General features: G+C 33.8%; 4 non-coding genes across 4 annotated transcripts; 1 reads left to right on the top strand and 3 right to left on the bottom strand.

Moving 5' to 3' along the window:
• Nucleotides 1-4491: 4491 nt before the first annotated feature.
• Trnam-cau (transfer RNA methionine (anticodon CAU)) lies at nt 4492-4564 on the bottom strand. Its single transcript has one exon. It is a non-coding gene; the product is annotated as a tRNA-Met (tRNA).
• A 5860-nt stretch (nt 4565-10424) lies between these two features.
• Nucleotides 10425-10496, bottom strand: Trnae-cuc (transfer RNA glutamic acid (anticodon CUC)). The gene has a single exon. It is a non-coding gene; the product is annotated as a tRNA-Glu (tRNA).
• A 253-nt stretch (nt 10497-10749) lies between these two features.
• On the top strand, nt 10750-10821 carry Trnae-cuc (transfer RNA glutamic acid (anticodon CUC)). Its single transcript has one exon. It is a non-coding gene; the product is annotated as a tRNA-Glu (tRNA).
• A 121-nt stretch (nt 10822-10942) lies between these two features.
• Trnae-cuc (transfer RNA glutamic acid (anticodon CUC)) lies at nt 10943-11014 on the bottom strand. The gene has a single exon. It is a non-coding gene; the product is annotated as a tRNA-Glu (tRNA).
• Nucleotides 11015-13307: the final 2293 nt, after the last annotated feature.

Below are 13307 nucleotides of genomic sequence, written 5' to 3'. Positions count from 1 at the left end.
ATAAGCCATTTAGCTTGGTTGATTTGTCCACACAAGTCTTCATCCAAATTTTGAAGCTAATCCTCACAAAAGTATATCAAATATTCGAAAATCTGTACCTAAAATCTTAATTTTTGATCGAATTAGTGTCTTCGAAAAAGTTGTTTGTACCGTCAACTAGGGTGGATCAGGACTACAGTCTGAATAGAGACTGTTGTTTTTATCATCCCTCCATCCCCGTCCATACAATATTGGCCCGATAAATCAAAAGTAAAAGAAGTAATTAGACTTATTAAACAATGTTTATTTTGACAATTACATTAATTTCGATGAACAGCAGAGTTTTTTTCCGAAGATTATTTTTAAACTTCGATTTTTTCCCAAATTATCATTGTTAGGAGCGAGTTTTTCACCAATGTGTAACAGGTCGTATCGAGGTGCTCCGATTTGAATGAAACTTTCAGCGTTTGTTTATCTATACATGAGATGAACTCATGCCAAAGACCGGGCCGTGGCTTAATGGCTACGGCTCCCGCCTCATAAGCGGAAGGTTCAATTTCGATTCCCGACCGGGTCTCCTTGAAATTTATCGACTATAATTGAACTTTGAAGATGAACAAAAAACGAACGGAATCAGGTGGGATTCGAACTCACACCTTAGGATTGGTAGTCAGATGCTCTCTAGCCATTTGACCGCCGAGGGGTTGACACCCCTTGAGTGAATTAATCCGTAGTGGTGAATTAATGTCACAAGGTCATTTACTATATAATACAACATTCCCTTCCCCAACGATTCCCCTACACACCACACACCATATTCTATAAATAACTCGAAGTGGTTGGTACGGTATGTCCTCACTTCTTCTTCTTCCCCTGATGATTCCATGAAATGTGGGTTCCATTCATAGAATCTGTCTCTTGCGGTTAATGCAACGCAAGTAATGTAATACACTTCGGGGGTTCTCGAAAGTACTGCAATCATTAGTAATGACAAGAAGGAACTTGAGCCGTAATCTAACCATAAGTTCTTCCCGGATGCTTTCTTCGGACTGGCTGCGCTTGTGTTCGATTAGATTAGATTAGATTAGATGAGATGAACTCATGCCAAATATGAGCCCTCTACGACAAAGGGAAGTGGGGTAAAACGGGCTTTGAAGTTTTTGAGGTCCAAAAAACCTAAAAAATCTTGAATTTGCTCACATTTCCGTAAATTTAAACTCTCTTAGTTGCATTCGAAAGGTCTTTTGAAGTCCTTCAAAATGTGTCATATACTTCCAGGATTGGTTTGACTTTTTCTCATAGCTTTTGCAAATTACTGTTAAAAATATTTTTTTTTAAAGCCTTTATATCTTTTTGCAATAGCCTTCAACACCCATGCTTCTATAGGTCAAAAGTTAGGGAATTTCATGGACTATAAGCCTACGGTTTCAACTTTTTGGCCAATCGCAGTTTTTCTCATAGTTTTTCGATTTTTATATAACAAACATTTTACCAGGGCTGTGGAGTCAGAGTCGGAGCCGGAGTCGGTGGAGTCGGGTCTTTTTGGGGACCTGGAGTCGGAGTCGGAGTCGTCAAAACTCGAATAGCTGGAGTCGGAGTCGGAGTTGGCTATTTTTTTTAAGCTGGAGTCAGAGTCGGAGCCGGAGTCGAAAATTTCTGATAAACCCGGAGTCGGAGTTATCTTAAATTCAATATATTTTTTTTATTGTTCAGTTTTTGTATTAATGCAAATATCTATTTTTTTAAACCGCATAATGTTTTTTTTCAATTAATTTATGTGTTGGTTCAAGATATTTATCAGATGTCATCATGTTTTTGAAGCATTTTCGATTTGATTGGATAGCCTTGACTGTGTTATTTCAATATGATCAGTAAATGATAAATTTTCCCTCTTTTACCCATGTTTGTAGTTTCATAACTCATAGAATTATAAACAATTTTGGTCGTGCACTTTTTTTAAACATTGAGTTGATGCTTGACTCCAGGGCTGCGGAGTCGGGTCATGTTTTAGACGACTCCGACTCCGACTCCGACTCCGACTCCGACTCCGACTCCGGCTTTCTGAGTTAAGTCGACTCCGACTCCGACTCCGGCTCCGGCTTTCTGCTTCATACGACTCCGACTCCAACTCCGACTTCGGCCTGCCAACTCTAGCCGACTCCAACTCCGACTCCGACTCCAGCTTTTAACAAATTGTTGACTCCGACTCCGACTCCAACACTTACCCAGTATTAAGAATATCTAAAAAAATGTTTAGATAAAATCTCCATTCCTCTAACACCTCCACTAGAATTCTTGGATTTCACGTTAGTTAGATGTATTGGAGCAGTATTTTTTTTAGTCCGTTTTACCCCATTTCCCTTTGTCGTAGAGGGCTCATATTTGGCATGAGTTCATCTCATGTATAGCCAAACAAACGCTGAAAGTTTCATCCAAATCGGAGCATCTCGATACGACCTGTAGAACAAACCGAGCAATATTTATAAAAACTGCCTCTTAATCATCTGTACTAGTGTATAAAGCATATTACTATTTTTTTTCATTGGTATGTTCAATTGTTATTTAAAAATTTGCAATGAATCTATTTTTCAACCAATTTTTGATCTTTAAAAAGCATTAGAAAGAAGAACTCGAAAAATTAAAAAAAAATCCAAGGTTGGAAGTGTGACTTGTTTTATGTGACTTTGCGAATGTTAAAATTTTTGTTTTTCTGGGGTCAACTTTGGCTGTGTTTTTACTATCATTTCCTTTATGTTAACTAAAAAGAATTATGCGATAATTTGTGTAGTGTCCTGTAGACTATGCTTCTACGCATTTTTTACAATTTAAATGATAATGGTGCCATTATATAGCGGAAATGTGAAAACAAGCAAAAAATTGAAAAAGTTACTATAAAAACATTACAAAATTAGAAAGGCAAAATGTAAAGATATGAGGTGGTAGAATAAGCCAAGTACAACCAAAAACAAACATTAACTCATCAAGATAAATGCAAATCAAAATACTAAAATAAAGCAATCATAAAACAACAGAAGTCAAGTTTTTCGTAGAACAAAAGTTGCTCAAAACAATGGGAAAAATAAAAAAAAATCAAAAAAAGTAGGCGGTTAATATTTAAATAATTTTTAACTGGCCTCGTCCCTCTTTCACGACTTTTGCTACAGTCAAGAGACATGATGCCTTATGATTTTTGATAAAAGATTTTTTACTAAATTTCATATCAAGATCAAGAAAAATTTACATCATTTTGACACAGAACTTTGCCTTAGGCCGTATCCAAAATATCGCGAAGCTTCTAGCTTCAAAAAGCTATTTGTAAATCTGCACAAGTCAAAACGCATTAAAAAGATTGCAAAAATATTGCGCAGTTTCCAAGAAATCGACAAAATACAAAGCGTAACGCCTTCGCGTAAAAAGAAGGTTTCTTGTACAAGTTCTAGTTTTTCAGGTTAATTTTATCAAATCGTTTTTTAACTTTTTTAAAGTCTTAATTTTTTCACCCTTTATGAACAATACTTTATCATAAAAATCAGCAAATTATATTCAGTGTTTGCCTGAACGAAATTAATAACACTTACCTACAAAAATTGACCAAAAGTTTAAATTTTTTACATAAGGTGTGCCAGCAAGCTAAGTTGAAGAGAGCACACGGGCATCGATTTGTTTATTGGACCTTAAAAACTCCAAATTTGTTAAAGTTCATCTTTCATTAAAAATGTCAAGTGAAAGCTTTATCGATTTAAGAATTCTTCCAGAATGCTTATTAAACTGATGTTGAACATCTTGTTTGATCAGTCAACTTACTTATCAACATTTAGCCTCGCCTTCAAATAGAATAATGTTTTCACGTTCTAATATTTGTTTATACCGTCAGCAAAGGTGCGATTAAACCATATAAATTACTTAAAATTTTTATGACCCAAATGTCAACTCCCAAACCCATTGTCATGTCATGGGTTGCAGTTCTGCTGACGGTTTTTTGAGAATAGTTGTCCTGATCCCTCTGAATCAAATTTATGAAATAAATTATTGTTGTGTTAAGAAAAATGATTCAGAAATAGTTCTTTAACAGTCGTATGCTGCACCCACCAGCAGTCGCGTACGTGTATTTTGGACACACGCGACTTCCGAAGGGAAAGCTTTACTGCCGTTTATGGAGAAATGACGTATACGCCACAAAGCCAATTGGGTACTAAGGCCCTATGTCAATTTTTATCTACAACGGTTAAAAACACGATCAAAACCATTTCTGAACACTTTTTTCATTTTAATGCAAAAAAATAAAATTTGACAAGACAACATTTTTTCGATAGATCAACTATGGTCCCCTTGGAACGAGCTGTCAAGTAGGAGCTTTTCTGTCAAGAAGGACCGCGAGGTTAGTTTTTCAAAATTGATTTATAAATCCATTTTAAACTCTTTGTGATCGTACAAAGGGTCATTGTACTCAGAAAAATAAACAATGTAACGCGAACCCGTAGTAAGCAAGCTCCTTGCATGCAAAAAGTTAACTGCCCCGAGTGAGGATCGAACTCACGACCTTAAGATTATGAGACTTACGCGCTACCGACTGCGCTATCGAGGCTCTTGTTATTCTTCTAAACCCCGTCTTCTGAAATCACCAGAAAACGGAGCGTAAACAGAAAATATAAATAATTCAACCAGCGAATGGCCGACCCAGGGCTTCAGGAACCGAGGAAAGAAGACCTGATAAATTCATAGAACACGTTTGAGGTGATTCGAAAATAAACAACAAAATGCGCATCGCGCACTACGCAAAACACAAAACGCAACGAAAATATAAAATTACTTGACTTGCTCTCTATAAAAGCATGCTTCGAACTGCGTGTGGGGGACTCCATTGAGTTACAAATTAAGAGCATTGTATTGAGAATGGTGTCGATTTGTGTATTTATCGTTTTCTTCGCTTTAAGGTAGTACTTTGTATAGATTTAGATTTTGTTTCTTTTCAGAAAAAGTTTCTTAAAACCATATTTTTAAATCATTGACGTCAAATCAACCAAACTAAGGCAAGTCACGTGCTCGACTTGGGTCACACTTTTCATCGATTTGCCAGAGACACGTGTGTTGTTCCTTCAATGTTTCTATTTGCAGTGTCAGTACTGGATATCGACCAGTGATGGAGGACAATCAAGTCACATAATTGAATTAAAAGAAAATCGATATTAGTGCGATCGGATCCGTGCTTTAAATTATGTCATAATAAAAATAAAAGTAAGGAGAAAATAAAAATCATCAACGTTTCAAAATTTAATCTCTAAAACAATCAGCCAAGTGAACAGTTTCCAGCAGGGCAATTTTCCAAATGGATGTGTCGGTGACCTCTGCACAAAAGCACCAGAATTAAGCTTGACGGCGGCGCGGAGGGATGACACAATACAGAGGCTGCGCTGCTGCTATACCTTCTGTGAATTTGCAAATAAAACAGTGAACTTGAACTTTGGGGGCGACCCCCGCCGTAAAACATTTTGCCGGCGAGAATTTCCTCGTTTGAGAGCACAAGAACAAAAAATCATTGCAGCCAGCTTGTGGACTTACCGAAAATAATGGGTGGGTGTGAAAAGTAGATTAAAGTACAGTGAGCTCAAGGTTTTTAATCGCTTTGACTAACTGTTGTCAAACGAACGGGGTCACTTTTTAGTTTGACACCCTCTCTACACAGAGCTCACACTTCCTACCAAACGTTTTGTTTGATAGTATGTGCGAGTCCTGTGTGAAAAGTGACAGTTCGTCACTTTTTAGTTTGACTTTGTCAAACCAACGGCGTACAAACAAAAAAAGTGTCAAACGAAAAAGTGGCCATCCACCGGGGGTTGAGTGTAATAATATTTAATAAGTAAATATAATTATAATAGAAAAGCACTAAGCAATTTTCATAATATTTTGATGAAAAATTAAATTTTCGATCCAAAAGTATGCTTCAATTCTCTTGTTAGTTTGCAATACGTCGTAACAGCCATTGCAACCTGCGACACTTATTTGATTTTTTCTCTGAAACAAATCGAATTTTCTTTGTTTTTCAGTAAAGCGCATTCAAAGGATGTGCAGATGAACAATTCAAATCATTCTTGTGTGTGACAATTCTTGAATTGTTCGATAACCGATAGGCTTTGTTTGCAACTGGCGGATTGGATCTTTTGAAAACTTACTCGATAATTTTTCGTTTTAATAGTTTCGCATTTTTTGAATAAAAAAATCATTTTTCGTTTCAATGTTAGGCTGTTACAAATTTTATTTAAAGTTTCCCCCCCCCCCTTTCAGAATTGGCCCGAAAAATCAATGTAAATTTAAATCAATTTAAAATTCATTCCCCTGCGTTTAGAATCATGTTGAGCATGTTTGTGTTGATTTGAAAATCTTTTGAATTTTTAAAATTTTCGAAATTTATTATCGTAAAAGGTTTTTATTTTTTTTGCAAAAAAAATTGATTCCGTTAAATTTTATTTTTTTTGAGAACTAATGATTGCAAAACAACTGAACTAGTGTAAAATGCATTTTAAAATACCTTTTCCTTGCAAATGCTCAAACTATGGCTTGTTATTTCAATAATTATATTTTTTATATTTTTGCCCCCCTCGACCTCGACCGGAGCCGAGGGACAAAAACTTTGAAAAATATTTGCATCGGCCTTATAAGTGGCTCTCAACCTATTTCAATTCATTTCTCCCATGGCTAATTTTCAAGAACTTCATTCTCCCCTTCAATTTTCAACTAACCTCAATACTCAAATGTCAAAACATTGACTTTAAAAATTATAGAAAATTAAATTTCACTCCTAAAAGATTTTTGTTCACTCTCGACAGTTCACATATTCTCAAAGCATTCTATCAACCAATTTACATTACTTGGTCATATTTAACCGCTTCGTGAATTTTCACCGAAAAAATAAATTATTTAAATCTGTCGAAATATTTTTGAACAACAAATGTGTCTGTTAAGTTACAAAAAATTAATCAAAAAATTAGAAACTGCTCATGATCGAAACAATCCCAAAGCTAGAGGAAATTCTTTCATTTTGCATATTTTCTTAAACTACTCATTTTGAAAGAATGTGAAAAGTCACATTAAATCTCATTTGAAAAATGAATTTCAACTTTTTTTGAAGACTAACAGAAATATATTTAAATAAATTCTCTACGAAGCAACTCTCAACGAAATTTTTATTTTTTGTATTTTTTTATTTGGCTCAAACTTTGTGGGGGACTTCCCTATCACCAAAGGAGCCATTTTGTGTCATTGGTTCACCCATACAAATCTCCATACAGTTGCAGATGTTCATACAAAAATGGTACGTAAATATTCGAAAATCTGTAACTTTTCAAGGATTTTTTTGATTGATTGGTGTCTTCGGCAAAGTTGTAGGTATTGATGAGGACTATTCAGAAAAAATAGGTACACGGATTTTTTTTTGTGATTTTTGAAATTAACTTTTCCCAACAAAAATTCAATTTCCCAAAATCCATATGTTTTAATTTTTGAGTTTTTTTTATATGTTTTAGGAGGCAAAATTCCGCATCTTTTAAGCCATTCAGAAGAATGTACCAAAATTTTGCCAACGAGTTATATTTTTATCAAACAGTGATTTATGTTAAAAAAATAAATCTTGTACTTAAATTTTTTGACCTCATTTTTATTTAAAATCGAATTTGCAATCGAAAAGTACTCTTTTAAAATTTTTTGATATAATGAACCGTTTTCAAAACATAGCCATTCAATGTTAAATTTTGTCCCATAAATTCCAGTTTTTTGATTTTTTAAAATAGTATCCATGATTGTTCATTCCTGAAAATATTTTGAAAATTTTTCAGAAAATTTGTTATAAAATTGTCTAAAAGACATAGAAGATTGGACCTCTGGTTGCTGAGATACATCGGATAGAAGAAAAAGAAACAGGAAAATTGATTTTTTAAGGCTCACTCAAACAACCCTCCAATTTCTAAAATCGATATCTCAGCAACTTATGGTTCGATTTTCAATGTTAAAATATCAAATATTGGTGAAAGTTTCCGCATTGATTTTTTCTGACATTTCATAAGGCCCACCCGAGCAGACGGAAATAACCTGGGAATAAATTTTTTTGATATTTGAAAATACTAAGCCAATAACATTTTATGTTATTTATAACAAGATTTGTTATTTGTCGTTACGACTTTTTTGTTATTGGATTGTTATTGTAATAATAGACTAATAACATTTTTTGTTATTCTTCGAACAAATCTTTGTATTATTTTTTGTTATTTTAACAACTAATCCGATCATCCCAATAACAGTTGGAGTTATTATTCCATAACAAAAAATGTTATTCACAAGTTGTTTTTGTTTTCAACCAATATCAGATCAATAACAAATTTTGTTATGATAACATAAACTGTTGCTTAACTATTATGCAACAATGGATTTTTCAAGAAGAATCCATAAAATTATTTGTTATTTTAATAGTATTTGTTATTTAAATGGTATGCAAACGGGCAAACATTCAATATTACGCCGTTTTGAAATGTTAGTCTTGATTAACAAAAAATCAAAATATTGTTTTCGAAAAAAATATTTTCATATTTTAACATTGAAAATCGAACCATTAGTTGCTGAGTTATAGATATTAGAAAAGTTTGGTCAAAATCGAAAAATACAAGTAAAATCCATTGCCAGGTTTGGTGGAGAATTGCTTACATGAGCAAACAATGTGAAATTTGATTTCAGAAAACTCCTTTTTAATTAATTCCTCATGTTTAAGAGACTGCAATCTCATAAATAAAGGTAAAAAAAATATTTTACAGAACTTTTTTTTTTGTGATACATTTTTAAAAAATTTTAGTTTCTGTCAGTTCAAAAACCTTCAAAAATAAAATGTAAGGAAATAAAAAATGTTTTTTTTTACTTATCAAAAAATTTCACATTTGGTCAACAAATATTGTAAACAAATATGTACCACAAAAGAGTTTGAGTTTTTTTGCTGAGTCGTTTAAAAATTGATTTATATTGTGCCAATTATGAATTAAGAATTGCATTTCAAAAGCGTTGAATGTTTTATATTGGTTTTCTTAAAATGTCAGCCTTAAATTGATATTTTTTTTCTTCTTGATTTTTTGATTTTTTTTTGTAATGTAATGTAAATTTGTTTGGGGAAACAAATACCTTTAGAACGGTTTTTGATTTTTTTTAAGTAGAACTATAGAAATATTCCTGATTCCTGACCAATTCGTTACACAACAGCAGGTCCTACTTATCACCACACCACTGTGTAGAGAAAAATTCTCGGTCCATTATAAACAAATTGAATTCGCGCACACGACCACGACGGCGCACTGGCGGCGGATTGTGTGAATGAATTTGCCTGGATGGTTGTTGTCAGTTGTCACATTCATTGTTGTGTTGCCTGCGCGAAAAGCAACCTAAAAGCCTTTAAACTTTTAAAATATTCAACCTCCCCATCGACTAACCCACACCGGTAACATAATCATTCTAAACAAAAGCGTCTGTTTAGAGCAGAGAGAAGAAGACACTTTTGGTGCTAATCCAACCGTTTCGTGAATTTTCACTGATAAAAAAGTTAAATTTATTATTTTAATCTGTCGAAATATTTTTGAACAACGAATTTGTCTGTTAAAAATACAATGAAATGTTGAAAATAACATTAAGTTGCAATTTGAATTTATTTTTCTCTGTGTAAGCTGTAGGTGGATCACGAAAGAGGTAAAAGCTTGAATTAAATATGCAAAATTCTAGAGTGATATTAACAAAATGAGCACCACCAGAGACTAGACGTAAATGACGAATGCTGCCGGTTTTCAAAAGTGTTTGCGTGAGAGGACTTATTGATTCTCGCTACATTGTTTCGGGAAAATTAAACGCGCCGTCAACCGTGCTCCCACGTGGAAAGGTGAAAAGCCTCTTATTTCAATCGCAATAAAAGAAGCACCTGCCGGCACGGTTTGCTCGCTAATTTGTATAATGACATAACAAAGGGAGGCCACATAGATTATGTTTTGTGATGAAATGTTGTGAATAGAATTGATGTGAATGATACATTGTTCAATCGATGATCAGAATTTGGAATGATTTTATATACACAGAAAAAAATAAGGTAAATTTGGAAGCTGTAATTTTGGATGGTTGAATATTACCTCTTTTATGATGTAATTTACCTCAATTTAGACTGAAAAAGTGACATTACACCAGAAAAGTGGTAAAATTAGACATTTTCAGAGGTAAAATTACACCATTTTTCTGACATAAAAGATGTACCCCTTCCCAGATGTAATATTTCCATGATTTTTTTCCCCCGGAAGGTCTGGGTTCGATTCCCGGTATGGTTAACCTTTTGCATGATCGATAATGTCACACTTCGTAGAAAAATATACTTCAATTCTAAGAGCTAATAGTCACGTTGCATTAGTTAGCTACAACATTACCGTTAAAAAGTTTTCCCATACCGGGAATCGAACCCGGGCCTTCCGGGTGAGAGCCGGATATCCTAACCACTAGACAATATGGGATGTTCTCATTTTACAAGTGGTCGCAAAACTGCATTGCGTTTTATTTTTAAATAAATAAATATGTATTCAAACATTGGATTGAAAAATGAACAATTTTTACCGCTTTAAACTGTTTGTCTTTATTTTAAAATTTGGCTGGTATGTTTCCATTCAATTTTCATTTTTTTAGCTGTAAGCGTTAAAAAATATCAAGCAATTTATATCAAATAACAAATTATTGCGGAGCACAGTTTCTAACACTTGCCAACCTATGTCCCATATTGTCTAGTGGTTAGGATATCCGGCTCTCACCCGGAAGGCCCGGGTTCGATTCCCGGTATGGGAAACTTTTTTATCGATCGTAGTAATTCTGTAATTGTATTGGCTGACCTTGTTTAATTTGCGTGCGCACATAAAACCTTGACAAAATGTCTTATTCTCTCCACCTGCATTATCGACAAAAAGGTTTCCCATACCGGGAATCGAACCCGGGCCTTCCGGGTGAGAGCCGGATATCCTAACCACTAGACAATATGGGACTGTGCCGACGAAGTGGAGAAGTCTATCTGAAATAAACGATTAATTCTTCAGCACTAAATTTGGTAAGCCTTCTCTTATGTTTAAATAAATTAATTGAAGGTAATAAAAAAAAGTTTACTCAAGCAAAATCGAGCACACCCTGGCGGGGCTTTAAACATCCCACCTACACGTCTCTATACTACATTCAGCGTTCAGCCCTAGGAAAACTCTCATGAAAATTTAAGAAGCAAGAAAATCCATTCTGGCGAACGTTCACCCCTTTTCTAGTGAAACTCGTCGTTGTTCTCAGGCCACAGCACTGGTGATGGTCTTGTCACCGTTGGCTTGATGTTTTTTCCTCAACATGTTCTTGTTCAGAAGTTCAGAAGTTGATGCATTTTCAATTTAAACTAGATTTTACGAATAATTTGTCAGTGCACCCGGGCAGGTGGGAATAACAAAACGAAGGTCATCTTAAAAAAATAGTTGATATGTTAAAAAATCTAATTTTGTTATTAGAAAATTATGATCATCTGTAACGCGAAGAAAAAATAATAATATCCTCAACACTTAGTCTAAAAATTCTAATTGAAAAAATCTTATAACAGATCATGCAATACCAAATGTTGGTATTCCTGGACCCTTTAAAATTTGTCTTAAAGATTATGCAAGAGCAAAATGCAAATTTAAGGTATTGTTTTGATATTGCAAAATTGCAGAATTTGTCAATGGTCGAACACCACATTTTGGTATTATTTTGGTATTACAGTATTTTATCAAAATTAAGATATCCCAAAGCGAATGCTTTCATTGAAAACCGGAAATTTCAAACTTAAATTTAAACATTTTTGATATACCCCCTAAAGAAATGACTTGAAATTGTGGAAAATTTTCTAAGTCAGGATGGCACATTTTTGTATTATTTTGGTATTGAAAGGTTTCATCAAATTCCTCTGAAACTATGGGGATTTTTTTATAAATTTTGAAGAGATAATTAATTTTGCGCTAAAATGACTTGAAACCCAGAGACTTGAGTAGATTTGGCTGTTGCATATGGATCATTTCCGTTTTTTCACTAACTGCAACTGTTGCACTAAAAATGGTATGAAAATACCAAATTTTGGTATTTCTTGTGCAAATACCAGCGACCAAAATGTGCTCTTGGTTGCCCAGTAATAGATGGTAAAATACCATGAAATCATACCGAAATCATGTATGAGGAAGACCACAGAAATACCAAAATCTGATTATCCAAGTGCGCGGGAATACCTGAAAATTAAACCATGGCAATACCAAGTTTTGGTATTCAAGCAATGTGCAAAAATCCAGAAGACCTCAACTTTGTATTGAAATGGTTTTATTTTGAGGTATTATTTTACCCTTGGAATAACATGGTTTGGTATTGTTGTGCCCTTTCACATACAAGACTTTGGAATGATTTCATGGTATTTGGCCATCTATTACTGGGCAACCAAGGGTACATTTTGGTCCCTGTTATTTGCCCAAGTAATACCAAAATTTGGTATTCCCGTGTTATTTACCCCTGCTCGGGATGAGAGAGTAAGACAATAACAACTCAAGGTATGAAATATGGAAAATCATTCAATCATTGATCGCGTTATTCATGTGATATGCAAATATAAAAAAAAAAACAATCAACATTCATAACCAAATTTGTTATTATTTTTTATTTTGATTAATATAGCTAGAACGATGGGAAAATTTTGACCAATCTCATAAGGGGCATTATTTTGGCCATGAAATGTGGTCTTTGAAAGTGATAAATTCAAAAAATGTGAAAAATGTTAGGGCAAAAAAATTTAACATCAACATTTGAATGAAAAAAAGTGTATTGCAAAAAGTTTTAATACTAGTTCAGTTGTTTTGTAATCATTCGTTTTCAAAAACTTTAAAATTTGACAAAAACAAAAAAAGTTAGCGATTTTTTTTCCAAAATTCAAAAGATCCAATGCATTTTAGTTGATTTCATCTTGAATGCACGTGAATTGCCATTGAATGTTTGAAGCTTTTTGAATTTTTTTTTATTTTCCTGGAGTACATATTTTTAACATAATAATGACTTCACACACTGCAACCAGTGAAACTCAAGCTTAGTGATGTTTTATCCATGGTCTGATAACTTTTTTTTTTTGTGAAAATATCAGTTAAATTCAGCTGTTCCACAATTGTGGGAGGCACAAAAATATCCAACAAACATGGAACAGACAATTTGGAGGCAGTGTTTTGCTGCTCAGGATAAAATAGTCTTGAAATGAAGTTTTTTGTTCAAAAAGTACTACTTTTACTAGTGAA

Source organism: Culex pipiens, chromosome 3 (genome assembly GCF_016801865.2).
Source record: "Culex pipiens pallens isolate TS chromosome 3, TS_CPP_V2, whole genome shotgun sequence".
Classification (NCBI taxonomy): Eukaryota; Metazoa; Arthropoda; class Insecta; order Diptera; family Culicidae; genus Culex; species Culex pipiens.
Note: the sequence above shows the minus strand (reverse complement) of the source record. Positions and strands in the feature narration are given on the sequence as shown.